Source organism: Helicoverpa armigera, chromosome 9 (genome assembly GCF_030705265.1).
Source record: "Helicoverpa armigera isolate CAAS_96S chromosome 9, ASM3070526v1, whole genome shotgun sequence".
NCBI lineage: Eukaryota > Metazoa > Arthropoda > Insecta > Lepidoptera > Noctuidae > Helicoverpa > Helicoverpa armigera.
This window is the reverse complement of record NC_087128.1, coordinates 3921750-3935361: the sequence shown is the minus strand read 5'-3', so window position 1 is coordinate 3935361 and position 13612 is coordinate 3921750. Positions and strand designations below refer to the sequence as shown.

General features: G+C 36.3%; 1 protein-coding gene across 1 annotated transcript in view; it reads right to left on the bottom strand.

Annotated features, from left to right (window-relative positions):
- LOC110371516 (protein Tob1) overlaps positions 1-2258 on the bottom strand; it is a 40986-nt gene extending 38728 nt beyond the window's left edge. The window contains exon 1 of the mRNA XM_021327835.3: positions 1928-2258. The gene's annotated coding sequence lies outside the window, so the exon portion shown is untranslated. The remainder of the gene's footprint in view (positions 1-1927) is intronic.
- Between the last annotated feature and the right edge of the window lie 11354 nt (positions 2259-13612).

The window sequence follows — 13612 nt, the reverse complement described above, 5'->3', positions numbered from 1 at the left end:
ATGTGTTGTTCCACTACAATGACTTTATTTACTTTTCTATTTGAATCGATTTCATTTGTTTTTGGTTTGTTAATTTGGGACTTTTGAAGACTTTTGACGAAGAAACCTATCATTAATTGCAGTTGTTTCAGTGAAAATAATGTGTTTTATACGTATACTTGTAGTTTGACATTTTACGATTAGATTATTTTTGTTCCTTTGTGGACCTCCCTAAGATTTTAGTAAAATAGTAGGTAATCCTTACTAATATTATAAAAGCGAAAGTAACACTATTTGTCTGTCTGCCATGCGAAGGCATACAGATAGTAGAGTCTACAGTTTAAGAAAGGACATAGGCAACTTTATAATGGTGGGAAGTAGTTCTCTCGGGATATACCTCTAGGCAGAACCGCAGGGAACAGTTACTTACAATTGAGTTTTAGATATTTAGGTTTACGACGATGGAATTTTATTACGTCACCTAATTTCCGAGGGATGGATGTTAACGTTATTTTTCTCGCCAAAATATTGCGTTACATTAGGAGCTTAAATTCCAGTTACAACTTTAAATAATATTAATTTCTGAAACCCTAAACTTCTACCAGAATAAAGTGCAATTTTCACCAAAACTCTTGGGAATATAGCTAAGTATTTACATAATATGAATATGCATGTTTTTCAGTACATTTCTGCGCTCGCGTCTAGTTTATGCGATAAGGAATCCAATAGGAAACGACTATGAGATTGGTTAAAAGCAATTTGTTTGTCGTAAACTATATAGTCCATAAAATTTGCGAACCTATAATGAAGTAGATAGTACCTACACACGAGTATTGACGTCATAGATTCTTTTTTTTTTGTGTATGAAAAAATGCAATATGGTTGTTAGTTCAGATTTTGAGATTCTGCTTAAAACCTTCTTTATTTTACTACGATGGTTTTTCACAGACTTAGGTATATATTTATAATGATAAATGATTAAAAATATAGGTACCCGTTTTATTTCTGATGTTTACGGATATTTACTAAACTTAGTTGTTATTGAGCGATCGGTTTTTCGATAAAAATTTGAGCACTTGTAAGCAATGAAGATATCACGTAAATGCTTATCGGGATATACATGGATATCGATGGATCACTTTAGATTTCAGATAGTCTTTATAGATAGATCTATTGCAATGTTACATACATTGCATTTTTGTTAAGTAAAAAATACTTTCACTTTTTGATTTTTCGTGATTTGAGTTGTTATACATATGTGTTGTATGTATTATATGTATGAGTTTGTGTTACCTTTGCTATAATCCAAAAAAAAAAATCTAGTTATTATTTATTAATAATATCGTCGACTTTGCTCTTTAAATAGTCATGAACTGTTATGATGTAATGAACACAAACATTCGCACATCGCTTGAATGAATCCCTGTCTGAACCATTGCCAGATCGCGTATCAAGCGGTCAGATTTAGTGCCACTCTGTAGGTCATGATCACCCTCACGACCACATCACTATCACCTGGCCCTACTCGTAACTACTCCAAGAACACCACTCCGCAGGTAAATATATCACCTTCGTCATACACTGCACTGCTCCAGCATTCTACTTACTTTACCACGACTCTCGTCACACAATAACAAGTAAAAACGTAATGCTCGTTGTCAACCACACCACAGCCTTGGTATTAACGTTATCGCATTACTTATTCTAAGCACGCGCCCACCACCGTAGAGCCGTGAAAACGATTCGTTTTCCTCCCGAACCAACCGCGTGATAACAGATAACATTGCATACGATCTAAACAATCGATCATAACATCAACGTAAACTGTAGATCGAGCGTATACGCGGACGCAAACAAACCCGGCCTTGAACGCTAAGCAGATCGCCTGAAAATACTCGGCGCGTGGAAATAGCCGCGGTGAAAATACGAGCACGTGATGCGTACGTACCTCGCGAACTCTTCTATGGAGAAAATCGATGGTGCTTGCCACTCGGCGACCGGCGGCCGACTGAGCCACTGTGTCAGCGGAACGCGCCCCACCCGAGCCTCCGCCCGCCTGACTCGCTATCACAGTTTACTATTAAAAAAAAAACTTTCACCGTTTTCGCACTTTACAAAAATACGGATGCAACACTTAAAATATTTTAATCAGGCGGCGTCTGTGAGGTTGTGTGTTTGTTCGCGATCATCCGAGGCGTCGGGTCGCGGCCGGCGCGTGCTTTCAGCTCGGAGTGGGGCGTTGGACTGATCGGAGCAGGCAGCCAGCGAGCCGACGAGGTGCCTCCCTGCCCCCGCCGTGACGTCGGCTACAGCCCGCGATGGTGGAAATTAGCAGCTTCCCGAGCGAGGGTCGTTGGATGTAGGTCACGGGGACTGGGCTGCACTTGCCCACTCTACCGTGCTGATACACTTGACAAGTTTAAGGACATAACTAGTCGTGATTAGGCGCCCGATGCATACTTACAATACTATATCCGTTACTTGAAATGCTCGCTACGTATACTACGTATTCTCGTAGCACGGTTATCGTAGGCGCTCGCCCGTACTTTAGTGCCGATATGAAGTTCATAAAGAAAAAATAACTGTTGTGTTCGTCCTTCGATAGGGAGGCGACACGTTTCCTTATTGAGATACGCGAATTGGAAAAGTTTTGCGCCTGTTTTTTTACTAACTTTGTTACCATCGGAACGGAATTAAATTTCTTCGGGTATCCACAATGTAGCTGAGGTGAAGTACTGTAGAATTTCTAAGATATTTTCTTGTTAGAATATATGTAGTGATCTATTCAGCTAGGTATATAATTTACATAGCAGCACGAACTTCCTTAAAGTGGCGCCGAAGCGTTAATCAAATTGTGTGGGTGCCGGGCTGCGTCCATCGCGAGCGTGATTGTTCGTTAACTGAATAACAACTAATAGTTGAGAGAGTCACGACTATCAGATTGATCCCATAGAGAATATTACTTGTAGGATTTTGTTAGGCTATTTTCATATAACGCCTCAGTGGCAGCGTTTTTTCGTCTAATCTCATACATTTAACGGGTATCGTACAATATATGCAACATATCGTACAATACGTTTTATACTTAGAATGATGGTAAAAACTTTTCTGTTGTCTTAATATCTTTTGCGTTTGTGTTTTGAACTTTTATGCACTTCATAAAAGTTCAAAATATAAGGGTGCGTCCACATCTGGCGACTGTGCCGCGAATGTGCAGCTCGCGAGCCGTTTGCGACCTGCTCGCGAGCTGCGCGCGTGCATTTATGTTCGTGCGCCGCTTCTGCGCCGCCCGCGCGCAGTTCGCGCGCGACCTAAGCGCCGCACGCGAGCGGCGCGCAGGCGGCGCGCGACGTCTGACATCTTCGATAGTACTGAGCCAATATACGGAACTGTAAGGGCGAGAACTGATTGCGCGCAGATCGCGCGCCGCTCGCGCGCTCTATACGAGCCTTGCATGAGTTGCACTAAAGAGGTGCACCAAACTATTGCAGTGACTGCACGCGCGCAGCTCGCAGACAGCTCGCAATCGGCTCGCGTGCTGCACATTCGCGGCACATTCGCCAGACGCACCCTAAAATCGAACACTTGATTTTACTATGGACTAAACAATTTTATAAGATTGAAACATTTTAAATAGATAAGCACAGATGAAGCTGATGTGTCATTAAGATTATGTAAAATATCGACTATCTAAGTATTACATAATATTATCTCTAAAAACGTGACATTGTTTAATCAATCAACTTTGCTCAGTCAATTCTAAGACATAAATTACTTGTAAGTTACAAAACAACTGTAATCTATCTTTCACATCTACTTTTTAGAGATAAACAAATAAAAACTTGGTAAGGCTGTCTTTTATTTACTGGTTGTTTATGTACCTCTAGTTGGTCTTAGGAACATGGTTTCACGATTCACGTAGGTAAGAATGTTTCAATATATAAATCAATTAAGCTATATTTTGTACCATAGAACCGGCCTGAGAATTAAATTAAAGAAATATCTTCGGATGCGAGAAGTCGAAACATTTACCTTGTTTGAACAATAAATTTACCAATTACCTTTTTAAATAATATTTTTTTCCTTGCAGGTAAATCATAGGTACCTACATGACGGCATAATTTACATTATGCTGAATAACAACGACATGATTGCGAAACTTCCACAATAATATAGCTAAACAATGATAATTCATTTTACCTTGCAGACAGTTTTTATCCCAATGCTCTTTGTGTTAAACAATTTAGTTGACAAAGAATATTAGTGCAAATTATACATATGTAGGTATGTTTTGTAACCTGTGACATGTCGGGTTATGTAGAATTATGCCATATTTATGTGAATTATGTGAACTTATACAAATGTTTGTTTAAGAGAAGTTCTTGGCCCGCTTTTGTCTAGAAAAGTCAAATAACGCCTTGTTAAGTACTTCGTTTGTTTTCAAGGCTTTGTTAATATATGTACAGTCGTGTGCAAAAATATGTGCCTACTCATTTGTTTTTGTGCCTATAATTTTAGATGGATCAGTATTTTGGTTACAGGGCTTAAATAGTGATGGAACTCAAGGTTTATATTATTAAAAGTTTAATTCTAACATGAGTCGATCATAGCAAAAAGCCTTCCAATAATTTAAGGAAGAAAAACATACAAACACCCATTATATGCTCTAATAATACATATATTTAATAAGTAAATATTATGCCAAGTAAATTCAAGGCTCCTCATCTCAGTTGTTATTCAAAATAAACAAAATTCTAGTATTTCCTTAAACTTAAAATATGTTGACGGAATTGTTCAAATAAATATAGAAATAGTATTTCGTTCATGCGGCGGTGGCCATGAAACCTATTGATGATAAAAATATTGGGTTTTTCTTAAGTTCGTAAACTATCATTGTAGTTGATACAAGTAAGGTAAAGAGATAGAAATGTTTGAGAGTATTTTTATGTTCTATGTTGGAGAAAACTCTTTAGAGCCCAACGACTGATTTGGCCTCAGAAAATAAGCAAGCTGTTTTCAATATGCTCTGAATCAGGATTAGGGAACATTTGCCAACTATATCCGCTTTGAACCCACACATTAAAAACTAAAAAGGCATTACAAATTTACATTCACAGTGACTTTATAAAACTAAAAACATTTCTAAAAAAAACAAAACAGCACATTTACTCAATCCTCTTACTTCGCTCGTAAAACTCTTTGCTAATGAATTTCGAGCAAACAAACTCTTCAGAGATTTTTCATTTGGAAAATTTGTCACAGTATAAAACTTTCCGTCTGTACATTAGTGTTTATATGAAGTCGCATTATGGTCATATGAAGACTTCTCTCGAGTTTAATTTAAAAGTTTTTGGTATGTGAGGGTTCAATGAACTTTAAACTGAGTTTTTTGTGGCTGTCATTGAGACGACTGTGTTTTTTTTTCGTAGTATATTTGTAGAAGATTATGAACTAGTAGTAAAACGTGGTTTCGCTCGCCTTCTACAAAGATCGTACATACATATATTCGGTAAAAGATAAGTTGCTTGTACAAGTATTTGTAACCAACTTATGGATGGCCATATTGTGTTCACCAATTTTGAAAATCTGGATGGGTCCATACTTTTTTTGGGGTTGACTATACCTACATATTATGGTCATAAGCTAGGTCTATTTTCCAAATGTGATTTAGGTAAGTTAAAATAAGCATACAATTCAGTGAAGTAACAAAAACCTGTACATTGATCAATAGCATCTATATAATCTTGCTATATCTTAGCCAACTCTTCCGATAGCGAGACGAATGTCTATTTCATAAACGATAAGAGATAGAAACAGCTGTGCTTATCTTTGTAGTTAGCATACAGATTTGTTCGTAAAAGTACATACTTCGAACCTCTTAGTTGATAGATATTATTTACAAGGGCTAATGATGAGATTTTTGTTTGTTATGCCTTTGCGGCATAAGGGCTGATCTGCTCGAGATGAAATTTTGATAGTTTAGTTTACTACCACATAGACGGTAGCGGGACTCTTTTGGGTAATGTGGATAGATTCTATGGCCAGTTAAACAATGGTTAACACTAGTAAGATATATTTTGGTGTTCTCCTGTGAAATATTATACGTAATAATTTCAGAATAAAGGTTACCTACTTCCAAAGATCCTTTGTCTTAATGCTTTGGAGCAGAAAAAGTAATCTTTTATTATACCTACCGAAATTAACACCGACGAAGGATAAGAGGAAAATTTTGAAGAAAATCTGAGAGTAATATTTTCGAAGTTTTTTTTCCTATCTTTCCCATTGTTGATATTTTATCATACTCACGCTAACTTGCAATACTGCTAAGTTGTTCTGTGTCGGCTATGGAGTTATAGCCCCCGCCAATTGCAGACTAAACTGTCGGCCGACAGTTGACCCGATGATTCGTTTATACTATGGTCAAATTATACTTTGCCGAATATATCTCACTCACTATATGAGAACGTCCTAGACAGAAGAGAAATCGATGTAGCCATACCGATATTCGATATATTATTTCAGTGGCGGTCCAAAATCGATTTTCAATACATTTCGTCTGAGGACCGTCGCGAGAATTCTGGGCCAAGATCCTTTAAGTGCTCTTACCATAATGCCGTTTTCACTGTCACAGTTACGTTCATCTCAACGATATCCAATAACCATTGTCTATGCTTAGTTTAAGATGCTTAGTATGCTTATTCTAAGTATTTGGAGCATGGAGAATTGTGGGTTATTGCTCAGCCTCCTTATAGAAATTACAATGTGTTATTATTCATGCGTTCGAGAGTATTGCATTAGTGTTTGCTAAGTGAATGGACTTTCTACTTAGAAGTTTGAGATGCAAGTTGCAAGTCAGTTTAGAGGTAGGTTGATATCGCGGTGGGATGGGGGTTAATGAGCTTTCTATCTCTCTTAGGAATTAATACTGGGGTTAGGTTAAGGGTTAAGTATCTTCGTCAATCTTGTATTTGAGGTTGCGTCGATAGAAGATTGGGGAAGACATTGTAATTTATGTAATGCTCTTCTGTATATGGTGCAGTATAGCTTTAAAATATCTCTTTATACTTACATGTTATTAAATTAGCAGGGTTCAAAATTCGACCTCATTTGAATTTACGACCGAAAAAGCAGTAATACGCCAAAATGATGTTCTACATTACTTTCAAATATTCCCCGAATTCAATACCACTATGAAATGCATAGATGTAATTGAATTGCGGTTTCGTCAATGGAAACATGTCAAAGCGAATATGTGCCGAGGGTATGTGGGACTTCAAATTACTATAGCCTAAAGACCTTTCAGACGCACGGTAGCGTCGCTGCAGTATATTTGCAATCATTAGGAGTATTACTACAAATATGGGTTAAGGGGGAAATATATTTTTTTCCGTAAAATAAACTACAAATAACATTATACATATAATATGTCTTTATTTGTAGTAGTAAGTACACTGATTAAAAGAACACAGAAGACACGAAACAGAAAAACACAAATCACATATATTTACAAAAAGCTTTCAAATTTTCTCACTTTTTTTTATTTTAAACTCTTTTACAGTCATAAAGTAACAGCTGACGCAATTTAGATAGTGTTTATGGAGGTACGTTTTGTCAAGGGATGGAGGCAGGTTTTACCGTTTGTTTGTCCCGGATGTCACCTGAACATCTCTGGCAGTCGTTATGGATGGTCAGACATCAGACAGCGATATCCAGGTATTGCTTTGCTCGTCCAGGTTGGTTGAGGACGTAAGATAAGCAGTCGCTCCATGAAAACACTGATACTCAGTATTTGATTAGACTCATCATCAGCCTATAGCAGTCCACTGCTGGACATAGGCCTCTCTAAGTGCACGCCACTGAGATCGATTTTCGGCTGCTCGCATCCAGCTCCTGCCAGCCGTCTTGCGCAAGTCATCACTCCACCGTGCCTGAGGACGTCCTACACTACGTTTGCCGAGGCGTGGTCTCCACGATTTGATTAGACTGGTAGTCGTTATCAACATGTTCGAGAAAAGGCTAGGCAGATGATGATGAACGTTACAAAATAATCGCTTGTGAATCTGAAAAGGCCTTACGCTCATATAGCATATACTTATGTACAATCCATCGGTCATCGAAGTTATCTTGTTTTACAAAATAGAATTCTAAATGAAAGATCACTATTTCATAGTGGCTCACTGGCTTTAATATTGGCAGTTTTGATAATGTGCCCATACGTCAACGTCATCAAACTTAATCAAAACGAATGGGTTCATCTAATTTGTGTTAATTAATGGATTTCGTAGTGTGTCCGTAATTTGTGCTTTAGCTATGGTTACTTTAGAATAGTTTAATATACCTATATTTTTTTTTATGCCAGGAAAAATCCGGGCTTTGTCCATGATACGGAAGTGTTATGCTCTATAACACAGATTAGTTGGATATTATATTAAGAAAAAATCTTCCTTATTAATGTAATTTTCTATACCTACGTAATATAAAAGGGAATATTTGTTCCTGGATTGTTCTATTACGAAGTTTTACACGTGTCTCACGTGTTTTCTTCCTCTTTTGGAACTTTCTAGATCATTAAGGAAATCACGGAGTTGTGCAGTAATTGGATTTATTCGGAAACAGGAGTGCGCACTTATTTTTGTATTTTTAAGTGCCGTGTTCTCCCATTTACGATTGTTGATTAACTTTGGTAGGTATAATGAGCAAGATATACTTGATTTGATTGTGAGTATTGGATTTTTGGAAATTCATTTGTATTTCAATTGTTTTATTGCTAATTATAGTACCTTAATTCTGGATCAATATCCGTTAGCAAGATCCAATTATCGATACATTTTCAGAACACTCAATTACGCATTGTGGGTTTCAAGTCAATGGGCATAATCTAATCATCATCTGCCTAGCCTTCTTCTAACTATGTTAGGTTACCAGTTTAGATGGCAATGACATAAAATTCCCTCTCCATTCAGCTCTATACGTTGCATTTTATTTATATATTTTAAAATCTTCTAACACCCAGCTTTAGTTAAGTCAAGATTAATTCATACAATAGGTTTATTACTTCGTGCTCAGATTAGTATTGTATTCAAATTCGTCTTATAACATTTGTCTATAAATACATTCATTGTGAGATAAAATCACTTAATATAATATTTTTGGCCAAATCGAATAAATCTTGTCATTTTCGATTAAGAATTATATTCTTATTAGAATTATAGTCTTAAAAGGACATTATAAAGTTACTAAATAAGGAAAATAATCCTTAGAACTAGAAGATTGGTTTGATTTAATTTTTCTACGAAAATAACTTGAACGAAAACACGTGGAAGTCTTAAAACTTGCAAACACGTGTCAAATATAAGCACTTAAATTACACACTATCCGTTTCCCGCGGTTTCGTCTGTATTCCAGAGTAACTTCTCCCAGTAGTCGGATAAAATAATCTTATGTTACTCGGGAAGAGAAGCTTTCCGACAGTGAAAGAATTTTTCAAATTGGCTGAATTGTTGCGGAACCTTTACGGTACAAAGAAACACACTAGCTAAAAATGAATCCTCTTTATTATATTAATACATATTAGCGACTACCGCAATTTCCACCAAATGTAGGTTCAGCAATACGAAAGTAAAACATAAAACCCTAGTTCAGAGAAATCCATTATTCCTCCAAAGCGTTTCAAACTAATCTCAGCAACTCATTCAAATTTGCATTCACTATTCCTCGCTAAAGTCATAGAAGTGAAGTTTCTTCACTGCAGTTTGTGAGAAATTCACTTTCGTATTAGAAACCGCTAACAAACTGGTTTTGTAATTAGAGGATCTTAGTTTGAGTAAAGGGCAGTTACTAGGTACTGTATACTTTATATTATAGACATGATTCATGTTGTCAGTGTTGCTATGTTGAGCATTAGTTAGGATGTTCATTAATGTATGGTTTCAAGAAAGCACCAAAGGCTATGTCCACCTCGTGGGAATGTAATTGGGTCATTATAAACTCTTTTAAACCATGTTCCTAGTTTTCTAGCATAAAACAAGAGGGTAAGTCTGATATTGAATCAAAATGAAAATTTGATTTAATGTTGGCTATCAAAAACGTAAAAACTGAGATCTAATATTGTACTAAGAACAAATGCGGTTAGACTAGACCCCATTTTTAGGACACACCGCTTATTTATTAGATTACATTACACCCAAGCGTAATAAAACCAGCTGAGCGTCCTACAAAAACACTGAGCAGCTATAAAAACAGCCACTTCTGTAACAAGTCATACACACTGTTATATAAAAATAACCCACAAAATATTCTTGCTTCATCATTGAGCCTTTTGAGAACAGGCCTTCTCTCACACAGAGAAGGATTGAGAGTTAATCACCACGAGTGCTCAATGCAGGTTGGTGATTTCAAGCTTTATAGCTAAGGTTTCCTCGGGATATTTTCCTTCACCTTTAATCAGTCATAAATGTCCAAGATATACTTAGAATTCACACACAAACTGAGGTTCGTGCCTGACCCGGAATCAAAACCACTTTTTTTTGAGAAGTTCGTTCTTTACCCACTGAGCCACCACGATCTTGTAACAAGTCACACAGTCATACAAAAATAACCCCCAAAAATATTCTTACATAAACAGCTATTACCCCAATTCCACAATAAGCATCGGAGTGTTACCCTAGGATATCGTTAAAATTAAACCAAGACACGAAATTAATTCACCCGCAAAGATTCCCCGGGGATGTTTTAGGGGAAATTGCCAAACGCCATGGAGAAAGTATACAGAGAAGCCATAAGCCATAAGCTTCAGCCGCTTAAGTTTGGCAAACAAGATTTTTCGCCAGTTTCGTTAAGATAAATATTTGCAAAGCCGAAGGTTTTGTTTAATTTTTATAGGTTATTTTTAGCGGGTTCTTGTGTGAAAAATACAATTTGAATTATTTGGCTATGGTAATTTTATTCGCTGTTTTAAAGCGCTTAAGATTATAACGATTCATATGGCTGCCATTGTTGTTATAAAACGTTGTGATACATAAAATTATCTTAATGTGGTTTGTAATTTTACTTTTCCTTATTTTATTTACCTGGCTTACTTATTTAATAATAAATGATACTATCTGTAATACAAAAGAACCTTTAATACAATCGCTGGTAGCAGCCATACTCCTAACACACAACCTGAAACTTATTTCCCCATTTTCCAAGAATTGCACCATGTTTTGCAATCACTACATATTTATTAGGACAGTGATAGAGAAATTTCTTTACAATATATACAATTAATTAACTCAGGGTCATATTTACACAAAACTTTCCGTAAGACGCACTATTATATAGGGCAGGAAACGATATCAAAGTTCGTTTGGGGCTTTTTACCATAATTGACACGGCTATTTTTATAGCCGTCACTCCCTTCCTTAGGGGAGTCAAACCGCTTCTATTAGCCATAATTACCTTCAGGAATGAAAGTAAAATTATTCAGTAGTTGCTTAGTAATATCCGGGGGAAGTTACAAAGAGTTAATTGGGGAAATTGATTTCTATTCAATCAAAAGTTTTGTTGTATTTAGTTACGCAAATCCTTGGGGGCAAATGAGCTATTAATATTTTGATGAAAGACATCATAATTTGGAAATTTCCAAGATTTAAATATTATGCTATTACATAATTGAACAAATTACGTAATACCTACTTACCGTTTACGGTAATTGCTAAAACAGCTTGATGATTGATTACATCCCTGAATTTTCGTGCGATGGAAGATTTATCTTCGAATGTGTTATGTGGGCGATGTTTACGTTTTTTTATTATTTTAAGTTTATGTGAGAACATTAGATTATTTGAATGTTACACTGAATCCAAACTGCGCATCTAGTAAACAATATTTCCTTCAAGGAATTCCTTAACACAATTAATTGAATGCAATCAGTTTTTGCAGTTCCGCGACAAACGGACCTTGTAACTTGCCTTGACGCTTCTAGAACTTTTGACAAAAAGTTTTGTACTAAATATTAGGCTTATCAATGTCATCTAAAAATACCGTTGCTCCGTTTTGTGGGGTGCAAGATATCGATTTTCCATTGTAAGTATGGGGTACAGGCCTTCCTGGGTTGATAAATTGCTTCGACATGACGATGCGAATCAGTGGCGGCCTCTGTTGCCAAAGGCCGTGACTAATTATGGTATATATGTATTAAAGCCTATAGTATAAAATATGCAACGCACTGTTTTGTGTGCCGGTAGCACATTTTACAATGTCGTGCTGACATTGTTTACGCATCTTTTGTGGGAAAACTGCCGATTCATTTGATCGTAAAGGTGTACTTAATTTTGTTGCAAGTATGTGTATTTATACATCTTTAGGCTATAAAAAGTAGGGTTTACGTACAAAAAATATACATGTGCCATGATAAAATAAGCTGCTAATCGTATTGGCTGTTTGAAGGTGAAAATAAATGTTTTTCTGACACAAAAAGATTCTTCAAAAGAAAAGTTATCTCATAACGTTTAATACCTTTATTGTACATCGTTATTAATATCCAATAACCTTTACGTTGACTGTGCTATTATTAAAAACATGTAATGTGAGGGTTTGTGACCTTTAGTTCCTTTGATACCCGAGATTAGACTTGTCGCAGGGACCCCCGACCTATACCCTATATATTATTCACTAGCTATTGTTTTCTCAGGCATTTTTCTCGGAAACCAATTTTATAGCTGATATGTATCATGTTATATTATTGAATCAGACCTTGAAGATTTCTTTTAGTGTCACTTTGGACCCTGAAGATTTTTGTTGTGATCTCCGTTCAATAGGTGATTTGCATCTGGTTGCCATGGTCCTGCCACAGTCATGGCCCTTGAAGTGCATACTATTGATTAGCCTAGGTCTTAAATGTATGTTTCCATTATAAAACAAAAAACGTACGTATCCTTTTATAGGCTCTTATTAAAGAAATAAATATGCCTAGATATTGACTGAACCCATTTTATCCGTAGATTCGTATTTTAAGTTGCTCTCGAGTTCTGAATCACATCATCCAATATGGACAAAACTGTAATCGATTTTTTTTATTAAAAAAATAAATAAAGATCCTTTTAAGTAAAGACAGCGATGCTGCAGGTTTTCCGTCGAAAATAATTATAAAATCAGGATTCAATTCCTGGATATCTGAAAAATCCTTTGTTCAATTTTATTCGCTGTCCGAGTGGTATTTTGTTACTCGGTTTGTGGCGTGTTGTAAAAACTATACATCAGATATTTCCCTAGAAATACATTTCTAGGGAAATATCATTTCCTTTGTGTTATTACAATAACACAAAGGGTTGGGATTAAATTCGATGCGTCCATATTCGTGGCTTTGTTTTGGTGTACGTTCTTTCCATTTTTGGTTTCCTCTTTGTTATTGGATCCTTTGATTTGTTATGCTCGGTATTAATGTTTCTTTTTGTGATGTATTAAAAAATATATAGGCAGGTATAGCAAAAAATAAGATCTGTTAGCCAGTATGTTGTCAGTCCGGGAGTCCATTGTGCTTTAGAGCGTTTTTAAATTAGCGGGTTTTCAACTTTGCGATGTCCCGTGATTCGGTTATCTACCAAATTGGCCTAACCAATTCGAGCGTATTAACATGACAACGGCCGCTAGT